The sequence below is a fragment of the Coccinella septempunctata genome, chromosome 2 (genome assembly GCF_907165205.1).
Source record: "Coccinella septempunctata chromosome 2, icCocSept1.1, whole genome shotgun sequence".
NCBI classification, from domain to species: Eukaryota; Metazoa; Arthropoda; class Insecta; order Coleoptera; family Coccinellidae; genus Coccinella; species Coccinella septempunctata.
Window position 1 is genome coordinate 32,427,056 of NC_058190.1, and position 12,948 is coordinate 32,440,003.

Sequence of the window (12,948 nt, forward strand, 5' to 3'; positions counted from 1 at the left end):
ATAGAAATATTGAGAAAAAAGGTTTTTGACCATTTTTTATCATTTATATTGATACAAACCATATGATGTTATATATTTTTGAAATCAGTAAAAATTAAGCTTTCCAAAAATTGCACAGAAAACTAGGGTTCCCATTTAAAAAACCATACTTTGGATCATAGCTTCGTAATTAAAATTCCTGCTAAAAAGGCGAGCACGCCACTGGATTCTACGTAAAAAAGTGCCTGTATAATGTTTCGATTTCAGAGCTCTATCATCAGTATAAGCGGAGATATAAATTTATTTCGATATCGCCATTTTTCCAATTTTTGCTTATAACTCGAAAACAAAAGAAAGTGGCCAAAAATCACTACTACTATTGTAAGTTTCTCGGAAAAAGAGAACGAGAATGTGGTATCAGATTTTGTCTATTTCCTCTGGTTTACTTTTAAACGGGTAATTTCGATGTTTTAGCAGCTTTCTGTAGTGCTAAAACATCGAAATTTGCCCACCCTGTACAATTCATTATAATTTTGTACGCGCAGTATTAAGTTCTCCTGAAAACTCATGCTTTTGCCGTGAATTCGTATTTCGTATGACTACCCGTACAAGCCGCTGCATGTAGAGACTTGTAAAATGACGCAGATGCCGCGGCAATCTCCGATTGGTATCGCACATATGTCGGGATCGGCCGGCACAGCAAGCATCGGTCGGAATTTAATTCTCGTTCCTCAATTCCGTCGGATGCGATGCGATGCGATGCCTGCCGTCCGCCCATATGTGCGTTGCTCCATTCAGTTCCATTGAAAGTAATTTATTCCGATCCATGCCGTCCGTCCGATGCCGTTGTATGTGCGCTTGCCTTAAATCACACTCTGACATCGATTGTCAAAGTGCACTTCCACTTAATTTTCTCTGATAATCAATAGAAAATAGTTTAATTTTGTGGAATGTCACTCGATTTTTAATAGACGTCAAAAATTTTCAAAATTCTTACGCTTTATTAGGTAATATCGTTCGGGCTCCGGGAAAAAAAAACAGGCCTATTTTAATTTCGGGTTCTTCGAGCTTAGTTCGACACCCATCCCGGCTCTCGAGCTACCGCGGATCTCTCAAGCTAATCAAATCATTTTGGTACCTTTTCGCGAAAATCGTGAATTTCGCGATTTTCTCACGCAATTTTCGGACACTTCTAGACGGGGTAAAAATACGATCTAGGCATTTTCGGAAAGCTCGATTCTTACTCTTGCGTTCCATTTACCGCTCTACCCGGCCACGCGCCTTCGGCGCTCGCCATTTCAAATTTCCCATACCCTCCACCGACACTTCAACATGGCAAAAAATTTGATACGATTCAGTGATCATTTTTTATCAACGTTATAGTATTAACGAGGTAAAAATACGATCTAGGCATTTTCGGAAAGCTCGATTCTTACTCTTGCGTTCCATTTACCGCTCTACCCGGCCACGCGCCTTCGGCGCTCGCCATTTCAAATTTCCCATACCCTCCCCCGACACTTCAACATGGCAAAAAATTTGATACGATTCAGTGATCATTTTTTATCAACGTTATAGTATTAACTAGTATAGCCAGGAGATCCACCTTGTAGGTAGATTCACCTTTACTGGCAGATTCGCCTTTCGTCCGTAGCTCGGGCCTACGGCCCTCGCGATACGCCTTTTGTTCGTAGCTCGGGCCTTCGGCCCTCGCTCGATTCCCCTTTTATAAATATATAGGCCAAAAACGTTTTTTAAAAGCCCGATCGATTTAAGGCACCTCGTTCTGTGATCGCTGCCAAGCCGTCAAAACTGACGTTAACCTTTAAATCACACTCTGACATCGATTGTCAAAGTGCACTTCCACTTAATTTTCTCTGATAATCAATAGAAAATAGTTTAATTTTGTGGAATGTCACTCGATTTTTAATAGACGTCAAAAATTTTCTAAATTCTTACGCTTTATTAGGTAATATCGTTCGGGCTCCGGGAAAAAAAACAGGCCTATTTTAATTTCGGGTTCTTCGAGCTTAGTTCGACACCCATCCCGGCTCTCGAGCTACCGCGGATCTCTCAAGCTAATCAAATCATTTTGGTACCTTTTCGCGAAAATCGTGAATTTCGCGATTTTCTCACGCAATTTTCGGACACTTCTAGACGGGGTAAAAATACGATCTAGGCATTTTCGGAAAGCTCGATTCTTACTCTTGCGTTCCATTTACCGCTCTACCCGGCCACGCGCCTTCGGCGCTCGCCATTTCAAATTTCCCATACCCTCCCCCGACACTTCAACATGGCAAAAAATTTGATACGATTCAGTGATCATTTTTTATCAACGTTATAGTATTAACTAGTATAGCCAGGAGATCCACCTTGTAGGTAGATTCACCTTTACTGGCAGATTCGCCTTTCGTCCGTAGCTCGGGCCTACGGCCCTCGCGATACGCCTTTTGTTCGTAGCTCGGGCCTTCGGCCCTCGCTCGATTCCCCTTTTATAAATATATAGGCCAAAAACGTTTTTTAAAAGCCCGATCGATTTAAGGCACCTCGTTCTGTGATCGCTGCCAAGCCGTCAAAACTGACGTTAACCTTTAAATCACACTCTGACATCGATTGTCAAAGTGCACTTCCACTTAATTTTCTCTGATAATCAATAGAAAATAGTTTAATTTTGTGGAATGTCACTCGATTTTTAATAGACGTCAAAAATTTTCAAAATTCTTACGCTTTATTAGGTAATATCGTTCGGGCTCCGGGAAAAAAAACAGGCCTATTTTAATTTCGGGTTCTTCGAGCTTAGTTCGACACCCATCCCGGCTCTCGAGCTACCGCGGATCTCTCAAGCTAATCAAATCATTTTGGTACCTTTTCGCGAAAATCGTGAATTTCGCGATTTTCTCACGCAATTTTCGGACACTTCTAGACGGGGTAAAAATACGATCTAGGCATTTTCGGAAAGCTCGATTCTTACTCTTGCGTTCCATTTACCGCTCTACCCGGCCACGCGCCTTCGGCGCTCGCCATTTCAAATTTCCCATACCCTCCCCCGACACTTCAACATGGCAAAAAATTTGATACGATTCAGTGATCATTTTTTATCAACGTTATAGTATTAACTAGTATAGCCAGGAGATCCACCTTGTAGGTAGATTCACCTTTACTGGCAGATTCGCCTTTCGTCCGTAGCTCGGGCCTACGGCCCTCGCGATACGCCTTTTGTTCGTAGCTCGGGCCTTCGGCCCTCGCTCGATTCCCCTTTTATAAATATATAGGCCAAAAACGTTTTTTAAAAGCCCGATCGATTTAAGGCACCTCGTTCTGTGATCGCTGCCAAGCCGTCAAAACTGACGTTAACCTTTAAATCACACTCTGACATCGATTGTCAAAGTGCACTTCCACTTAATTTTCTCTGATAATCAATAGAAAATAGTTTAATTTTGTGGAATGTCACTCGATTTTTAATAGACGTCAAAAATTTTCAAAATTCTTACTCTTTATTAGGTAATATCGTTCGGGCTCCGGGAAAAAAAACAGGCCTATTTTAATTTCGGGTTCTTCGAGCTTAGTTCGACACCCATCCCGGCTCTCAAGCTACCGCGGATCTCTCAAGCTAATCAAATCATTTTGGTACCTTTTCGCGAAAATCGTGAATTTCGCGATTTTCTCACGCAATTTTCGGACACTTCTAGACGGGGTAAAAATACGATCTAGGCATTTTCGGAAAGCTCGATTCTTACTCTTGCGTTCCATTTACCGCTCTACCCGGCCACGCGCCTTCGGCGCTCGCCATTTCAAATTTCCCATACCCTCCCCCGACACTTCAACATGGCAAAAAATTTGATACGATTCAGTGATCATTTTTTATCAACGTTATAGTATTAACTAGTATAGCCAGGAGATCCACCTTGTAGGTAGATTCACCTTTACTGGCAGATTCGCCTTTCGTCCGTAGCTCGGGCCTACGGCCCTCGCGATACGCCTTTTGTTCGTAGCTCGGGCCTACGGCCCTCGCAATTCGCCTTTCGTCCATAGTTCGATTCTCCTTTTATAAATATCTAGGCCAAAAACGTTTTTTTAAAAGTCCGATCGATTTAAGGCACCTCGTTCTGTGATCGCTGCCAATTCCGTCAAAACTGACGTCAACCTTTAAATCACACTCTGACATCGATTGTCAAAGCGCACTTACACTTAATTTTCTCTGATAATCAATAGAAAATTATTTAATTTTGTGGAATGTCACTCGATTTTTAATAGACGTCAAAAATTTTCAAATTTCTTACGCTTTTTTAGGACATTTCGTTCGGGCTCCGGGAAAAAGAACAGGCCTATTTTAATTTCGGGTCCTTCGAGCTTAGTTCGACACCCATACCGGCTCTCGAGCTACCGCGGATCCCTCAAGTTAATCAAATCAATTTGGTACCTTTTCGCGAAAATCGTGAATTTCGCGATTTTCTAGCGCAATTTTCGGACACTTTTAGAAGGGGTAAAAATACGATATAGGCATTTTCGGAAAGCTCGATTCTTCCTCTAGCTATCCATGTACCGCTCTACTCGTCCATGCGCCTTCGGCGCTCGCCATTTCAAATTTCCCATACCCTCCCCCGACACTTCAACATGGCAAAAAATTTGATACGATTCAGTGATCATTTTTTATCAACGTTATAGTATTAACTAGTATAGCCAGGAGATCCACCTTGTAGGTAGATTCACCTTTACTGGCAGATTCGCCTTTCGTCCGTAGCTCGGGCCTACGGCCCTCGCGATACGCCTTTTGTTCGTAGCTCGGGCCTTCGGCCCTCGCTCGATTCCCCTTTTATAAATATCTAGGCCAAAAACGTTTTTTAAAAGCCCGATCGATTTAAGGCACCTCGTTCTGTGATCGCTGCCAAGCCGTCAAAACTGACGTTAACCTTTAAATCACACTCTGACATCGATTGTCAAAGTGCACTTTCACTTAATTTTCTCTGATAATCAATAGAAAATAATTTAATTTTGTGGAATGTCACTCGATTTTTAATAGACGTCAAAAATTTTCGAAATTCTTACGCTTTTTTAGGTAATATCGTTCGGGCTCCGGGAAAAAGAACAGGCCTATTTTAATTTCGGGTTCTTCGAGCTTAGTTCGACACCCATCCCGGCTCTCGAACTACCGCGGATCTCTCAAGCTAATCAAATCATTTTGGTATCTTTTCGCGAAAATCGTGAATTTCGCGATTTTCTCACGCAATTTTCGGACACTTCTAGACGGGGTAAAAATACGATCTAGGCATTTTCGGAAAGCTCGATTCTTACTCTTGCGTTCCATTTACCGCTCTACCCGGCCACGCGCCTTCGGCGCTCGCCATTTCAAATTTCCCATACCCTCCACCGACACTTCAACGTGACAAAAAATTTGATACGATTCGGTGATCATTTTTTATCAACGTTATAGTATTAACTAGTAAGCCCATAGATCTACCTTTATTGATAGATCTACCTTTTTTGGCAGATCAGTATAGCCAGGAGATCCACCTTGTAGGTAGATTCGCCTTCATGGACAGATTCGCCTTTTGTCCGTAGCTCGGGCCTTCGGCCCTCGCGATTCGCCTTCCGCCTGTAGCTCGGGCCTACGGCCCTCGCACTTAATGATACGCGAATACTATACAATACTGAGTATCACACATAACTCACACCGTTCGATATATACAGGCATTGTCGCAAATTTCACGAAAGAAAACAAATAATCTCATACACTGCTCAAAAATTGGCAAAAATCAGTTATATTCAGTTGGACAGAAGCCTTATAACGGAGATTCCATGCATTCAGTTCATCTTGAATTGAAACTCACAAAGTTCTTTCTCTACGATGAAACAAAAAACTAACCTGAAATGAGAATAACTGGCCAAAAGTCTATAAAAGTAGAATTTTAACGCAAAAAACACACCCTGCCATTGTATTCCAATAATCATTATATCATTCCACTCGAATAAGTTATTCGAAAACATTTTTCCTTTTATCTGGAATGATTAAATACAATAATCCTCGTACAATAATCAAAAAGCTTAAAAATTGGCCAAAATCTGTTATATGGAATGGAAAAGAAGCCTAATTAAAAAAATTTCAAGCATCATAATATTTAATTCAGTTCATTTTGAACAAAAATCTACAAAATCCCTTCATCTACGATAAGAAAAAAAACTAACCTCAAATGACAAAAACTTGGCGAAAGTCCATATAAATATAGAATTTTGACGTAAAACCTTACTCATAGATTGTGTTTCAATAATCTTTTTATCATCCCAATAATCATTTTATTATTCCACTTGAATGAGTTAATTGAAAACATTTCTCCTATTTCTGGAATGAGCGAATAGAATAATCCTTGTACACTAATCAAAAAGCTTGAAAATTGGCCAAAATCTGTTATATGGAATTGAAAATAAGCCTAATTATGAAGATTCCAAGTATTATAACATTTAATTCAGTTCATTTCGAACAAAAACCTACAGAGTCCCTCTCTCTACGATAAGAGAAAAATCTTACCTTGAATGAGAAAACTCGACAAATGTCTATAAACATAGAATTTTAACGCAAAAGCTAACTCATAGATTGTGTTTCAATAATCATTATATAATTCCAACAGAATAAGTTATCTCAAAATGTATTTTGCCATAGATCTAGACTAAGAAAATCATCTCCATACACTACCCAATTGCTTGAACGTTGTCAGAAATCTGATGTACTCAGTTGAAAAGAAGAGAAATAGATCATCTACTTCACATGGAAACTCTCCTGAACGAATTGCTTTATGAACTTACTCTGAAAAAACTTTTTTTTACCAAATAACACTGTCCGAGAGATGATATTATACATTTCTTGATCTGATAAATTTATATATGCCTGAAAATAAATTTCAATTATAAAATATAGAATCTCCTGGTCGATTTTCTGTGCAGACTCACCCCCAAGAACCGTTTGTTATCTAGAAATTCTTATGTTCATACACCAAGATTAAGGATGTTTCTCATTCTGTGAGTTTGCATGTAATTTAATCTGAAATCCATTATGTAAACTTGACAAATGGATCATATACTTCAAATACTATCTCTTCTGAAACAATTGCTTAGAAGCTTACCCCTGAAGAAGCTTTTTTTATTTAAAATGAGACTTTCCGAGAGATGATATTTGACATTTGTGAATTTCATACATTTCTTGATATGATGAATTTTTATGTGCCTGAAAAATAAGTATTGTTAGTGACAAAATAAACCTTCAGTTATTACATCTGATTTTGATACAGATTCACGTCCAAGAACTGTCTGTCTTTCATATCTGGAAAATCAATAATAACCTAACTTTCGGATTATGGGGAAAAATTCATCTGTGATGTGAGCTTCGAAGTGCTATCACTGCTATGCTATTGTACGGGGAGAAATGTAGTAAATATATCCTTTAATTTCAATAATAATTAAACCTTAAAAATTTACATCAATTTTTTCACGGTCTGTCAACAGTCAAATGAAACTGGCCTAAGGCTCCGTCAACACTTCTACTCAAATGACAGGAAAACACGTTATACGAATTGAAAAATTATGGAAATTATAAAATTTTAAGTTAGTTTTGGCTGAATAGTGACCTCGACTTTCCTAATATAAATTTATCTTGGCAATTTCAACGCTAAAAATCACGAAATGACTGAAAATATTCAGGGTCAAAACGAAGGTTCTGAACGGTGCTTAACCGAGGTGGTTTCGTAATATCGAAAATTGCAAACTTACCTGTACATATTGAGCCGAAATATGGGTACCTGGAGATGCTACAGGATATGGAGAATGCTTCTCTAGCATTTATCTTCCCTATTTTGGCATTATTCATATAATAATCGACTCGAGTTTCCGAAAACTGCAAAAACCCCTTTCGAAAGGTCAGACGTGATGGAAATTAACTCTATGCTCTTGGAAATTAATTTATCAAATTTTCGTAGACGTCAAAAATTTTCGAAATTCTTACGCTTTTTTAGGTAATATCGTTCGGGCTCCGGGAAAAAGAACAGGCCTATTTTAATTTCGGGTTCTTCGAGCTTAGTTCGACACCCATCCCGGCTCTCGAGCTACCGCGGATCTCTCAAGCTAATCAAATCATTTTGGTATCTTTTCGCGAAAATCGTGAATTTCGCGATTTTCTCACGCAATTTTCGGACACTTCTAGACGGGGTAAAAATACGATCTAGGCATTTTCGGAAAGCTCGATTCTTACTCTTGCGTTCCATGTACCGCTCTACCCGGCCACGCGCCTTCGGCGCTCACCATTTCAAATTTCCCACACCCTCCCCCGACACTTCAACATGGCAAAAAATTTGATACGATTCGGTGATCATTTTTTATCAACGTTATAGTATTAACTAGTATAGCCAGGAGATCCACCTTGTAGGTAGATTCACCTTCACTGGCAGATTCGCCTTTCGTCCGTAGCTCGGGCCTACGGCCCTCGCGATACGCCTTTTGTTCGTAGCTCGGGCCTTCGGCCCTCGCTCGATTCACCTTTTATAAATATCTAGGCCAAAAACGTGTTTTAAAAGCCCGATCGATTTAAGGCACCTCGTTCTGTGATCGCTGCCAAGCCGTCAAAACTGACGTTAACCTTTAAATCACACTCTGACATCGATTGTCAAAGTGCACTTTCACTTAATTTTCTCTGATAATCAATAGAAAATAATTTAATTTTGTGGAATGTCACTCGATTTTTAATAGACGTCAAAAATTTTCAAAATTCTTACGCTTTTTTAGGTAATATCGTTCGGGCTCCGGGAAAAAAAACAGGCCTATTTTAATTTCGGGTTCTTCGAGCTTAGTTCGACACCCATCCCGGCTCTCGAGCTACCGCGGATCTCTCAAGCTAATCAAATCAAATTGGTACCTTTTCGCGAAAATCGTGAATTTCGCGATTTTCTCACGCAATTTTCGGACACTTCTAGACGGGGTAAAAATACGATCTAGGCATTTTCGGAAAGCTCGATTCTTACTCTTGCGTTCCATTTACCGCTCTACCCGGCCACGCTCCTTCGGCGCTCGCCATTTCAAATTTCCCATACCCTCCACCGACACTTCAACGTGGCAAAAAATTTGATACGATTCGGTGATCATATTTTATCAACGTTATAGTATTAATTAATAATTCGTTCTGTGCCATTGTTCGTTTGGAGTTCGAAGTTTTCTATTAGATAAATGAGTATTGAAATTTTCATACATTTTATCCTTCTCAAGCAAAAAATTTGTAGATTGGCACATCGATTCAAGTTACTTTCCATCTGAGTATCATCATGCATGAGTTTTTACACTATCTAAAGTTCTAAAGTAAGCATTGACCCATAAATTAAGCGTTTCGGTGCACCATTCTTCATAGGAAAAAGTGATTTTGTGATGATATGCATTCTTACTGAACCACGGCTGAACTTAATAGTGGGAAAGTATTGTAGCGGGTTGCTAGGACAGGTGTAGCAGGTAAGTATATACTAGGAGTTCACCTAACGTTTCCCCAACTTTATTTTGGCTTCATCAGAGGCTAAGTTGGCGAAACGTTAGGTGAACTCCTAGTATATACTTTCATCATAATATTGGGGACGCGAAACATACAGACATTAATAGTGGGAAGTTTAAAAATTTACTCTGAATTTATTGTAAATTACACATGTCATTATGATGACATGGGTATGTGTTATTTTTTACTTTACTCAGTTAAACACTGTCATTAGAATTATGTTCCAATAAAAAAATTCATCTTTTATTAGATTTTTCATTAATAAGGATCAAAGAATTTTTTTCATAATATTAACCCCGGGTTTCATAAAGCTTGATCGGGGAATCAACGCTTGATTGACTAATAGATGTCAATTTGTTTTCAGTCGATAATTCAGTCATGATTGTTCAGAATATCATTCTCGCATCAAATTATGATGTTTATACGTCCATTCAATTATCCTCAATTGCTACTTCTTCAATATATTCAGAAATGAAAAGTATCAGTGGTTACGTTTTAGAAATCGAGTCAATGTCAAATCGTTGATCGGACAATCAAATTTTTATGAAACCCGCTTTAAGTATGTTGGAAGTCAATAACATGAAAATATTGCTGACGAATGTCAAAGTGAAAGACGCTTATTATATTTTTCGAAATAAGCAGTAATGGCCATATTTGCACCGCTTGATTGAACGAGGTTTAAGCTCTAAATCGACGTCTGAGCATATAATCTCTATGGAAAAAAAAGATGTTTAAGAAATTAATCTCGTTTAATGAAACTGTGCAAATGGCAATAAGTATTTCAGTTAGAATGCATATAATCACAAAATCACATTTTTCCTGACAATGAAGCTCTCTGTAACGCTTTGAGCAAAGGCTTTTTTTTTGCACAAAAATTATTGAGGCTATTTGTTTTATTGAAATGTTGTTGAGTTATTATGAAGTATAGTAAGCGCTTTCATTATTCCAATATTCATGTTATTTTTGAAGTCTTAGGTACCTACATATATTTAAAAATTCAGGTCAGATAATTTCATGAAAATTTATGACATTTGGTATTTTAGTTCATCCACGACCTTCGATGACAACACATTGAAAAATATGCTGGTGGAGATGAAATTGTGGGAGAATTGTGTCTAAGAAATTACTCTTGGATTTTTTGGGCCATTTCCAGTTTTTATGCCATAAAATCCTCCCGTTTTGAAATCTCCTATTACACCCTTGACGAAATCGCATTTACTTCCATAATACACCTTTTATGTTCTGGAATCAACTGCCTTAGGAAGGTTTTCGTAAATCGCCGGCCAACAACTTTTAATGAGGACAATACACTAACGAGAGACTAGTTTAATTTTCAGTCAAATTTAATTTTTGTCCAGGCAGCGAAGAATGAATGGCATTTATGGATTTTACTGCACCCATTACCAGTGAACGAAATAATTATGCATCTAGAATGCCCAAAAATTATTCAGCGTTTTCGCCATTTTGCAACATGGATAAATCTTTTCCGTTTATATCATCCTTAGATGATGTTTTTTTTCTTGGAAAGCCGCCACACTAAGCTTTTCTGTATATAATCGAATCAAAAAATTTTTACATTTTATATCATATCGGCTTTGCCCAATGTTCTACCGTTTTCATGAAATATCTTCGAGAACCACAATTCAGTTGGAGGTCTGTAAGAGAAGAAAAATGTCCTTGAAATCTGAAAGGGTTGCGATTTCCTCTTAAAAGAGACGCTTTGATCAGACGAAGCTACTCTTACTCGGACTGGCATAAATAATTGCCCTAATGAACATGTATGGTGTCTAGAAAATCCTCACGCTTTCAAAAGAAGAGATTTTCAACAAAGATTCTCTGTTCTGTATGAGCCGAAGTTTTTAATGGACGATTACTTCCGATTCAAGTCCTCCCTAATAAGTTGAAAGCATGATATACGTAATTTTTAGAAAACGATCTCGCTTGAAGATTTTTCTGTAGGTTTGCTGTTGTATCAGCAATTGACACAACAAGTTCACATAGTGGGCATTTATAATAAAAAACAATTAATGCAACGAATTATCAATGTTATTCGAGATCCAGTCGAATCCGCTCAATACAGGCAAAACATTCAATAAACGTATGATTCCACATTTGATTTAATTACTTAGATTTCCATTTTTATATTAGGTATTTATTGATGTTAAAAATTAATGATATGCAGAAAATTTTAAATCTTATATCCCGAAAATAAAGGCATATCAAAAAATGTTATATCGCAAGAATGTGACAAACGGAAAACATAATCTGAGGTCATCATACTGAGTTCATCAAAAAGTTTTAAGTTGCCTGAAGTGGTATAAAATTTCAAAGTTTGCAGTTGTATCACCCTATCCAACGCCTTCCTTCAACCTTTTGTGAAACCGAAAAGTCAGGACTGTAGTTGGGATATTCTTGACTTTTCACATACACTTCAATATTAGATCATGCTCTACATTTTTTTCCTGTTTATTATCAAAGAAAAACACAATTATGAAATCCCAAAAAATTGCTTGGCACTGTCATACAGGTTTATAATGAACAAAAACATTGTTCTTTTAATATTTCAATTGGTTTTATTATTATTTCAATCTGTATTGTGTAAAATATCACTCATTACTAAATCCTTTATTTTTTCCGCTGAAAAATCAAACAACAATAACATTCTCAACGTTTTCGAATCCCAAATGTCTTGATGTACATTGTTTTTCCACACAATCCACCGAATATTGGAATAACTTTGAGTTCGGAATTGTGAATTAGTTAACAATGAATATAGAATGTATTTGGCAAAAATCAAAAATTAAAGAAAGAATAAAAAAATTGAAGAAGAAATGATATCAGATAGAACTAGAAGAAAACTAAAAGAACATAAATACAACATAATAATTATCAGTTTGAGCACGTATCAAAGGGTGGTTCACAGATTCCTTTGGTGAGTTTCAAATTTTTTCAAGCCGTTAAAAAATATTTGCAGGAATAGATTTTTACTATGGATCGGTACCACATAGACCTCTTCTTTCATGGTTCCCAAAAAAATTGAATCATAGGTGTCATAGAATCGATTAGAGATTAGTAGAATCGAGGTAGCCATAGTGATATTTTTCATAATACAGAGTGCGATACCTATCAAGCCAATTGAAAAAATTAATAAAAATAATTTTATTCGCAAAAAATATTCGATACTCATCCAGTATGACCCTGCTGAGCAAAGTTTTTGGATTTTATAGTTGAGTTGCTTTGATAGTGTCAATGTACAGGATGATCTGGTATTGAGGGTTTGTATTGATTTCAATGTTGGGTTCAGAAAATACCTATAAAAACTTTTTATATACAGAGTATTGCACTCCAGGAGTTCAGATAATGCGAGGAACAAAAATACATATTTCAATTCAGTAAACTCACATAACGAAACTAGCTCATTCCGACAGATCACTTAGAAACGATATCGTACCTAT

At 37.6% G+C, this 12,948-nt stretch overlaps 1 protein-coding gene and 1 long non-coding RNA gene across 2 annotated transcripts in view; one reads left to right on the forward strand and one right to left on the reverse strand.

The window, feature by feature from the left end:
* Positions 1 to 12,948, forward strand: part of LOC123306498 (inactive dipeptidyl peptidase 10) — a 341,233-nt gene that overhangs the window by 97,113 nt on the left and 231,172 nt on the right. The window lies entirely within an intron of this gene.
* Positions 6,325 to 6,945, reverse strand: LOC123306503. The gene is made up of 3 exons (XR_006536919.1): positions 6,919 to 6,945; positions 6,828 to 6,856; positions 6,325 to 6,784 (listed from the first exon to the last, which is right to left on the reverse strand). It is a non-coding gene; the product is annotated as an uncharacterized LOC123306503 (long non-coding RNA).